General features: G+C 44.1%; 1 long non-coding RNA gene across 6 annotated transcripts; it reads right to left on the bottom strand.

Annotated features, from left to right (window-relative positions):
• Positions 1-250: 250 nt before the first annotated feature.
• LOC133902472 (uncharacterized) lies at positions 251-7,179 on the bottom strand. 6 transcript variants are annotated; one of them, XR_009906867.1, is made up of 7 exons: positions 4,701-6,295; positions 4,051-4,610; positions 1,659-3,759; positions 1,371-1,591; positions 1,001-1,295; positions 829-927; positions 251-688 (listed from the first exon to the last, which is right to left on the bottom strand). It is a non-coding gene; the product is annotated as an uncharacterized LOC133902472 (long non-coding RNA). The 6 variants fall into 6 exon arrangements; XR_009906866.1 differs by having other exon boundaries at positions 251-927; XR_009906868.1 differs by lacking the exon at positions 1,659-3,759 and having other exon boundaries at positions 254-927; positions 4,701-6,274.
• Between the last annotated feature and the right edge of the window lie 2,798 nt (positions 7,180-9,977).

The raw sequence follows: 9,977 nt of genomic DNA, 5'->3' as shown, positions 1-9,977 counted from the left end.
ACCACGTGTCTCATGTTCCTAGAAGGTTTTGGCACAGGACCAGGATACAACGCCATTACCTGTGGCACCATACTATGGAAGCACGACCCCATAGGTTATGGCAACATGCTCACAATAGCGAAACTGTAAATACTTGAATCTTAATTCAACATAGCATCCACATCAAGTAAATATTGACATCATAGCATCACATCATATAGCATAACATCATTTTTTATATAGCATTCAAATATAACATAGCATCTATATATTACATAGCATCCAACGTTCACACACACATTCATTCAAAATATATTACATAGCATCAAACATTATGAGTCCTACATAGCATCCAAATATGCTTCACATCCATATATTACAATGAAGCAGTCACTACGTCAAACTCTTTGCCTTTCTCTTCCCTTGACCAAGAGCACTATACTTGGGGTGTACCACTAAACCTACTGATAAGGACGTTTGGACGCCTACATAGGCAGTGGTGCGTCTACCACTTGAGGAATACCTATCTCATTGTGGGTGTTCTCTTTCTTGTCCTCGGCGTTGGCACCCTCCTCGTCATCCAAGAGGACCTTGTGTGAGGAGCTTGAGCCCGCAGACCTTGTGGTGGTATGAGACCGTGTGACGGAGCCACTAGACGCTCATGACTAAAGCTCTGAGGTGGCCGCAGAGTGAGCACGAGGGACAAAATCTGCCAAGGCCAGCGTGCGATAACCACACTGAGCTACCACTTTACGAATGCATCGTTGGATGCACAAATCGTAACTTGTAATGAATAATAACAAGAGGTGTATTTGAACGAAAAGAATGTTTCCATATCAACATTCCTACCTCCAATGTTCCTCGCAAATTGTTCTCTATGTCAGGGCTACCAACTAGGATCCTTAAGGCATTGCCAATATTGTTGATACACCACCTCACATCCATACCCTTCAAGTCAAATGAGTCATTAATAAACAATGCATGAATGATGAATTGTACATGGCATTTTGAAATCACTCACCACTCAGTCTAGGATGGGAGCAATCTCGACAAGTGTCCCATGTTGAGTGCGATTGTCGTAAGGGGTGTTGTCATTGTCTGACAACTCAATGTTGATGTAGTTCTCATCCACCAATCTTTGCCTCAACTTGTAGCAGGTGGAAAATTGGTACCAAGAAAGGTACTAACAAAACGTGGAATCAAGATGCATGTTGAAATTCCCCTTGTAATTCTGCTCAAACCTTCACCACTCAGCGATGTGGGCACGGTGGTGGTACGCGAAGTCCGTCACGGACCGCTATCTCACCTGATCAAAACTACAAATAAAAAAGGGGATTGTTAGTCACCATACATACAAAATGTTAACTAGGTAAATACGAACATTGGCTTACTTGTGAAAATCGATGGACTTAGACACCTCGTAGGGTGGGTAAGATTGTTGCCTATTGAATTATCTCATCACCCTATGTGGTAGGTGCATCTCTACAGCGTAGAAGCAAATCAGTGGGCACCTCATGGCCCAAAGATCCCCGTCTCGCTGGCACAAAGGATTCAGGCCCAAGCTGTCCTCCAAAGCCTCCACCTCCATCCAAGTGTACAGCTCTCACTGAACCTGCAAAATAGATATGTCATTAATAACTCTAGTACGAAAGAAAAACATTAAACTATGTCACGCTTACCAAACTCAGGTGCAGGGTGTCCAACTCATTGCTATAATCAACATATGCCCTATTGGTAAGTACACAGGGGGCTGAAACCTGGTCCTACAAGTAGACAACGAAGGGGCACAACTCAACAACATTCATGGGAGTCCAATGGTGTGGCAAGAGTAGCCTTGGCCTCCCTACTGACATCCTATCCCAAATCTATATCTAGAGTGGGTACGCACAACTACCAAGTGAGGAGGATGGGGATCAGCGCCAGTAGGCTTTGCAGAGATGTCAGTACAAGAAAACAAGCATAGTCGACCCCTAATTATACTAGCATGTGTCATCCTAGTCAAGGAGGGAGGGGAGGTACATCCAAGAAGCACAGTTGACGATGATAGTATGTATGGATACCTTATCTGGATACCCTAAGGTTTTCCATCATTCTCGGGGCATATTTTTATCTCCGGAAAGAGAATCCCTGGACGCATGAAAACCATTTGCAGATACCTAGGATATCTCATAAACAGGGAAGTTTATCTCTAAGAACAAAAAGAAAGGACTCCAAAGGCCATACGATGAGCCCCCTACATATACGGAGCCAAGGGACCCTGCAGAGGACAAGAGACAACAAGTTCATACAAGCCATCGAAGCATGCGGAAGCTCTACATCCACTAAGCCTTTCACAGTTAGATCTGTATTAGCATCTTCCTCGACTACATACAAGGGAGCCATCCAACTAGATGTAGATCCCTCTAGGCTAGCCACGCACCCCATTGTAATACTCTTAGAGATCAATACAAGATAAACAAGATGTAGGACTATTATCCTAAAGCGGACCTGAACCTGTATAAAAACCCATATGTGTGTTCTTTGATTCATCTATAAGTTCGTAAGATCGACGATTCTCCAACCATCGACAGTTGGCACCGTCTATGGGGATACATCGACCAACTTTGAAAGTTTTATGTGTAAGTACTGAAAGTACATTCATATAAACAATGTTCATGTTTGCACATTATTCTCTATGCCATACAATCTTTTCATGCTTCTCATTGGAAGTTCTTTTATATATCTCTCTGACTACCTATCCGGAACCTCTTCATGGACAGACGGTTGAGGTACATGGGTACAAGGTACTGAATGCTAATGGTAACTTATCGTGTATGCACCAAAGCAATTTCCTTCATGTGAATAGTGGTTTCCAGAGTTGACGACCTAACGGGATGTGAAAAGGTCCCTTATCGTGTCTGTGAGTGCATGGGGGCTAAGACATCCCTCGTTCAAGGACCTAAGGCCGACTGACTAAGCTCCCTAGGAAGCAACAAAGATGACTACCCTAGCCGAAGAGAGGAATGGGTTGTGCTATGCGCAGTGAGTTATCGAGATCTACTCGGTACCACGCTCGCGATAAGCCCCATCATGTTCGCTTACACATAGGCATGATAAATAAGAACACATTGATTACTTAACCAAATATACACAAGTTCTTTGTCCCTAAAAGTCTGTAAGAAACAATAATTGAAATGTTCACACGCCGAGGAGTCTAGTAGAGTAGGTGCACCACTTTGTCAGGCATGGTGCATTTGACTCACGTCAGCTCATCCTTTTTCGCTAGAAGAAAGAGAGGGAATCTTTAATCACCACATGAAACCTCTGTTGTGACGTTTAAAATTTCAAAACCCCCACTGTTGGAGAGATGATCACCTTTGGTCTTATCCGATAATCCTTTATGGGGAAGATTCATCCTCTGAGAAGATGACTCAAAGACGATTAGAATCCTGGCTAGTTGTGCATCCTACTCAGAAGCCCAAGTACTACCCAAAGGAATGACCTATCAGGACATATTCCCTGGCTAGGCTAATTTTGAACCCGTCACAACCTCCTTTCATGTACTGATGAGGGGCGTGACAATCATAATATGTATGGATACCTTATCCGCATACCCCAGGGGTTTCCATCATTCTCGGGATATATATTTATCTCCGAAAAGAGAATCCATAAACGCATAAAAATTGCTCGTAGATACCCAGGATGTCTCGTAAATAGGAAAACTTATCTCCAAGAATGGTAAGAAAGGACTCTAGAGGCTGTACGATGACCCCCCCTATATATATACAGAGCCAGAGGACCCTGCGAAAGACAAGAAACAATGAGTTCATACAAGCCATTAAAGCCTACAAAAACTCTGCATCCACTAAGCCTTTTGCAATTAGATATGTATTAGCATCTTTCCCGACTACACGCAAGGGAGCCATCTGACTAAGTGTAAATCCCTCTAGGCTAGCCACACACCCCCTTGTAATAGACTCAGAGATCAATATGAGACAAACATGCCGTATGGCTATTATCCTAAGGGAAACCTGAACCTATATAAAAACTCCTATGTTACTCTTTAATTCATCTACTCAAAGCATCCCCTACCTCTTTGACAAGTTCGTAAGATCGACGGTTCAGCAATCGTAGACAATAGTCTCCAGTGGAGTCCAGAAAAAGCACGGCACCGAACATGTCCTTCACTCATGCCTGTGCGTGGAAGGTGGCAGTAGTGGCATGTGCATCAGGAGGGCACATCCCGAACCTCTCTCGTAGTCGGCTGATAGAGACCCCTGAAACACAACCCTTCCTCTCTTCCAACTGAGGTGGAAGCTCGGTACCCAAGAAGTCCTCCATGCACCACCGTCGGCCCTCAGAGACACATCTCCCAGTCATAGGCTGCCCTCTGATCGGCAACGCCAGGATCATGGCAACATCATTGCAGGGTCATTATCATCTCTCCACATGGTAGATGGAAGAAGTGAGTCTCAAACCTCCATCTGTCCACAAGTGCGGTGGGGAAAGTGGGGTTAAAAGGTGGCATGCCCCGCTTCATGATGTTGGAGACAACGGCAAGGTTCACCTGCTAAAGGAGTGGGGTGTAGTGACGATTGTAGTGCATGACAGAAGCTCCATCAATGTCCCTGGACACAAAGCATGGGAAGAACCTGAAATTACAAGCATGATCATAAGTGCATAACAATATGAATAAATGCATGTAATAGAAAGGAAAAAAGCAGAAATTGTCTTTTACGTACCTCCCTGTCCTCTATCCTCTATGCTTTGTGCTCCCTCTCGTAGAACTCGTCCAGGAGCCAGTACCATGTCATCCTGTATTGAAAAATACGGCACATGTTAGAAAATGAAAAAACCAAAAAATCAAAGTTTATGTAAAGTAAGAATCACACTATTGATAACACAAAATACATTTAAACCCTCCCACTTTAGCAGGTGCTTGATCGCACTTCTTCCTATTATGTCCTAGCTTATGGCACTTTGAACAATGGATGGTCACAGGATCATCTAGGAAGTGCGCCCCCACCCTTCTCCTTTTGGACTGACCAGGTTGTGCCCAATCCATGTCCATCGTGTATCACACTCTCTTTCTTGGACCTTTCTTCTTCTACAGTAGGGCCTTATCTGACACGTACTGAGGACCAAAGTAAGGTTCCCATTGATCTTCGTCAAGTAAGGGTTCGAACCATGGCGCCCAGGTGTGCACTAGCGACCGTATACTGTAATATTGCATCATTCGAACCATGGCATCCTACTTCGCACTAGCGACCAACATCCTCAAGGCTTCAATCTCTCTAGTGGACAATTGCACCACCAGTCAGACATCATCCGAGTGAATAGCTCTCTCTCTCTCTCTCTCTCTCTCTCTCTCTCTCTCTCTCTCTCTCTCTCTCTCTCTCTCTCGTATGTCTCGTTGTCACCGAAGGCACCTACATCCATCCGGTCGGTTGCGATGCCAATTCTAACAGAATCATCACGAACCACATCAGCAACATCATCAATAGTTGGTGGTTCCATCATGTCACCATGAGGAACTTCTACAACTTCTGGAACCTCCTGTGTGAGTGGCTCAGTATCCAAATTGAGCGCACCACCATCATCTAGAACAACTCCAGGCCAGTTGTCTGCAATAGCTTGCAATGGTAGAGCTACATCAACTTCGCTTTGGTGTGAAGGATCCCTCGTCAACTTTGTGACCACCAGGTCCAAAATTCTTACTTCGGAGTCAATCACGATTTTATTGTAAGCATCCCATTCACTCTCACTACTTATTGGGACTATCATCTTGATACATGATCCATTCGACGAACCCACATCAATCCTTCCTTCGAACCCAACATCAACCCCTTCTTCCGTCCATCACAACTGCTCTTTCACTCGAGCACACAAACTAGACAAAGGTGGAGTTTCACCAAAAAGCAATGTCTCCTCTAGCATGTTCACAAATACAACACTATCATTATTAGCCCTCTGAACAGTACCTCTATGGTTCAACCTCACAAATCTAGCCATCTACATACATCCGAAATCGCACAAAATACATCAATTCAAATAATTGAATATATGAATCCATGCATATGCAAAATTATAAACTAAGGAAACGAATAATAAGCTCAGTTAACTTTACTTCCAACTAATGGAAGAAATAAATAGCCAGAATTAGTTTTCTGGGCACTCTATTAGATTTTAACTACAACAAGAAAATCCTCCAGCATGAGCTATATTGGGATGAAAAAACATGACAGGATATTCAAAAGAAAACTTCAAAGAGAAAACACTTCACTATTACTCAAGGTATGAGCTTGTGTCTGAAACCTGAATATAATATCTTATACCAAACTACCTGCACAATACATACATGATTATACTCTCCTGGATTGATAAGCTGAATCAAGGTGGATCTTGTCGGAAAATGCACCAGAAACTGACATCAAGTAGAAAGTTCACTCAATACTTAGATATGACAAGAAAATAGGTAAGTACAAAGCATGGTCAGCAGCTGTTGAACCAAGCTGCTGTGTACTATATGCAAAGCCAGGTTCATGCCAAGGATGCAGATAGCAAACCATCGGAACCTTTGGTTCAAGTTATGCAGCCTCTGGTCCAGATTACTGAAGCTAGGGTTGCAGTTGAGCTGCCTCCAAATTCTAGTCAGGCAACAGAATTATACCCTCAACCTCAGAATCACAGGCTACAGAGATGCCTAACCAGCAGGTTGATCCACATACATGGCATCCCAACAGCCCATGGTGCAACAACAGCAATACATTAGATATGACAAGAAAATAGGTCACCCATCAAAAACTGAACCAAGCCAAATCTGGGCTCATCCTCTAAGCACATGTGTGGTTTTCTTAATTTCACTACATATTTTCTCATGCTATTGCAAATACTGCTGCACCAGCTAGATCCCCTGACTGAACATCTAGTGACTGGCATCTACAACCTTCGAGACTCATCACAGCAAGCAGAGGAAGTTCAATCCCCAGGGCCTGGAGCAGCTGCATCAGTCACTAGCTGACACTAGCTCCACGCCAAAATTAAAAAAGAAAGTCCAAAATCAAAGAGAAATGCTAATTGGAGATCAAAGCCGATCAGTAAGTTTGGTGATTGCTTTTGGTCCGTGCTCACCTTGGCTCGGTGGAGGAGGGGAAGCTGCGGCGCGAGGGGGGGGGGGGGGGGCGGCGGGTGGCGCCGGCGCCGGCGCACGGCCGGCGGGGGGCCACGGGTGCACGGGCCACACGGGCAGCGGCGCGGGCTCAAGAGCCTGTGTCTGCCTCGTATTTGCACGGGCGAGCGAGAGGGCAGGGAAAAGTCAGCACGGCGCCACGGCCTTTGCGCCGTGACACGTCACATAGGGCATCCAAGACACAATCTACGTGGCAAGGTACGGCGCCATATACGGTGAAGCCATGAAGTGGACCACAATGTCAGAGGTGGTAGCGCGTGCGAATGGTTTATTATAGACAAAATTTTCTAAAGAGTCTATTTATAAAATATGCTTTTGAAAAGAGGTAAAAAAATAGAAATTGCATTCCATGTACTCGGGATTCGCCTTCACCTTCAAAAAGTCTTGCACATCCTTAGCAAACCTTGCGACCCTCCCATTAGACATGAGATAATATCAAGGTCGGTCCTGAGATTTTAGTGGCTCGGGGCGAAACTAAAAATAGAGCATATTGAATATAAATATTGAAATATTTATATATCAATTACAAAGATAATATTCTTGGTAGAGTCCACGAGCATTTACGATAAGTTTGAATAACCTGGAATACGTCTGTTACAGTAAGCTAGAACAAAATTATCGTAAATGCTCGCAGGAACAAAATTATGAGGGATCGGAGTACACGTACGTATGCTTGCGTTAATGCATGCTAGCTAGGTAGAGATACTCACATGCCTATGTACAACTTGCTACGTGTAGCTCTAGTTACTCATCGCTATATGCAGTAGGTAGCTTGCAACAATAGTAGCTTTGGATGTATCTGCTCGTAGGTGCCAGCACCACAGTACAAAGGCTGGACCCATTGATTGCCGGAGTGAACGGAGACCTTTCCATATTTCAAACATGCAATCTCAACAAGGGTTGGATCCATTTGAGGTGGAGTAGAAACTATAGAGGAGAAAAACCAACAACGAAAACTCATATGGCAATGACTGACGCATGTCCTCAATCGAAGTTGCAGGCATGCGGGACACCTTGGGGTCGTGGTCCCACGAAATGCTTGAAACTGGACCATGTAGACGGAAGAAAACACGAAATAGGCAACCAACCAAATAGGCTAGGCAGGCAGGTTACTTGATCTTTTATGGACCGGAGGAACCATGCCACTTGCTTCCTACCGTGCGGACTGCTAGGCCTACCTACTACTTTAAACCTAGTTCTATCTGTTGTCATACTGTTATGCATGCATACTATACACAGGTACACGAGGAGTGGCCCCTCGGTTTTGGGGGCTCGGGGCGGCTACACCGCTCGACCACCCTTAGTGCCGGCTCTGGATAATATGTATCAATTCTCGACAGGACGCCCTTCATAGTCATTAGCCTCTCAGTTCCATGTGGTGACTTTGCTATGTTTGGCTTGTCCATGGCTGCTGATAGGGTCGAGCGTCCTGATCTTTCGGTGAGAGGATATTTTCGATTTGGTGGAGGTGATTCTCACGATCCGACTAAGAATGAACGAGTCGTGGGTGCCTTAGCAATCGTTGAACCAACTCCAAAAGGTTATTGACCTTACTGGACAGCGAGATCAACCTGAACACGAGGTTCAATTCCTGCAAGCAATCGAAGAGTAAGCAAGAACAAGATGAATACAAACTGAATTCACTCGAATGTGGGGTTCACAAATGCTGTCTCTCAGGTGATCGTTGGACACAACTGTAGATCAGTGTTTGCACAATGGCTAAACTTGAACAAATGAAAACCTGACCTCATAAGGGAGGGGATTTCGGCCAGCAGCAAAAGGTAGGGTGAAATCTCCTAACCTTTCCTAAACTGCCAAAAACATGACTTTATTACATGGGCCCAACCCAAAGGATTGGTGGTGCATCACCCCTTTATTTGTCGCCATCTTCTGGACCTTCATTCTTTAGGAGAATCACGTAGTTCAGTTCACGTGCATGAGCTTGAGTCATCGGTCCTTGTATCATTTCTGGAGTTGTGGCAACGGCAGATGATGTGGCTGGAACTAAAGAAGTGGTGTCCTCATCATCCTCCCCTTCTTGAATCGAAGTCGTCCTCAATGGAAGCTGCTCTTCCTCACCTACATATGGCTTCAAATCTGCAACATTGAAACTAGAAGAAACAACATAGTCTGCAGGAAGGTCAAGTTTATATGCATTGTCATTTTTTTTTAAGTATCTTGAATGGCCCATCAGCACGTGGTATCAATTTGGACTTGCGCAAAGCAGGGAAACGATCCTTCCTCAAGTGTAACCAAACCAAGTCACCAGGTTGAAAGGTAACATGTTGTCGTCCTTTACTACCTGCAATTTTGTTCTTTGCATTCATACACTCAATATTGTCCTTGGTTTGCTCATGTATTTTCAATATCAGATCTGCACGTTGGTTACCTTCAAAATTCATGTCCTCGGAGGACGAAACAGAGATCAAATCAATTGGTGCACAAGGAATAAAACCATAGACAATTTGGAAAGGGCACATCTTTGTGGAGGAATGGACAGAACGATTGTAAGCAAACTCAATATGAGGCAAACATTCCTCCCACATTTTTAGATTCTTCTTTAGAGTAGCCCTAACCATGGTAGACAAAGTTCAATTAACAATCTCAGTTTGACCATCAGTTTGTGGATGACATGTAGTGCTAAACAGCAACTTAGTCCCCAATTTGTTCCACAAAGTTCTCCAAAAATGACTAAGAAATTTTGTATCACGATCTGAAACTATTGTATTGGGCACACCATGCAAGCAAACAATTTCACAGAAAAATAAATCAGCAATGTGAGTAGCATCATCGCTCTTGTGACATGGTATGAAGTGAGCCATTTTACAAA

Source organism: Phragmites australis, chromosome 20 (genome assembly GCF_958298935.1).
Source record: "Phragmites australis chromosome 20, lpPhrAust1.1, whole genome shotgun sequence".
NCBI classification, from domain to species: domain Eukaryota; kingdom Viridiplantae; phylum Streptophyta; class Magnoliopsida; order Poales; family Poaceae; genus Phragmites; species Phragmites australis.
The sequence above is the reverse complement of the archived record's forward strand: the minus strand, read 5'-3'. Positions and strand labels throughout refer to the sequence as shown.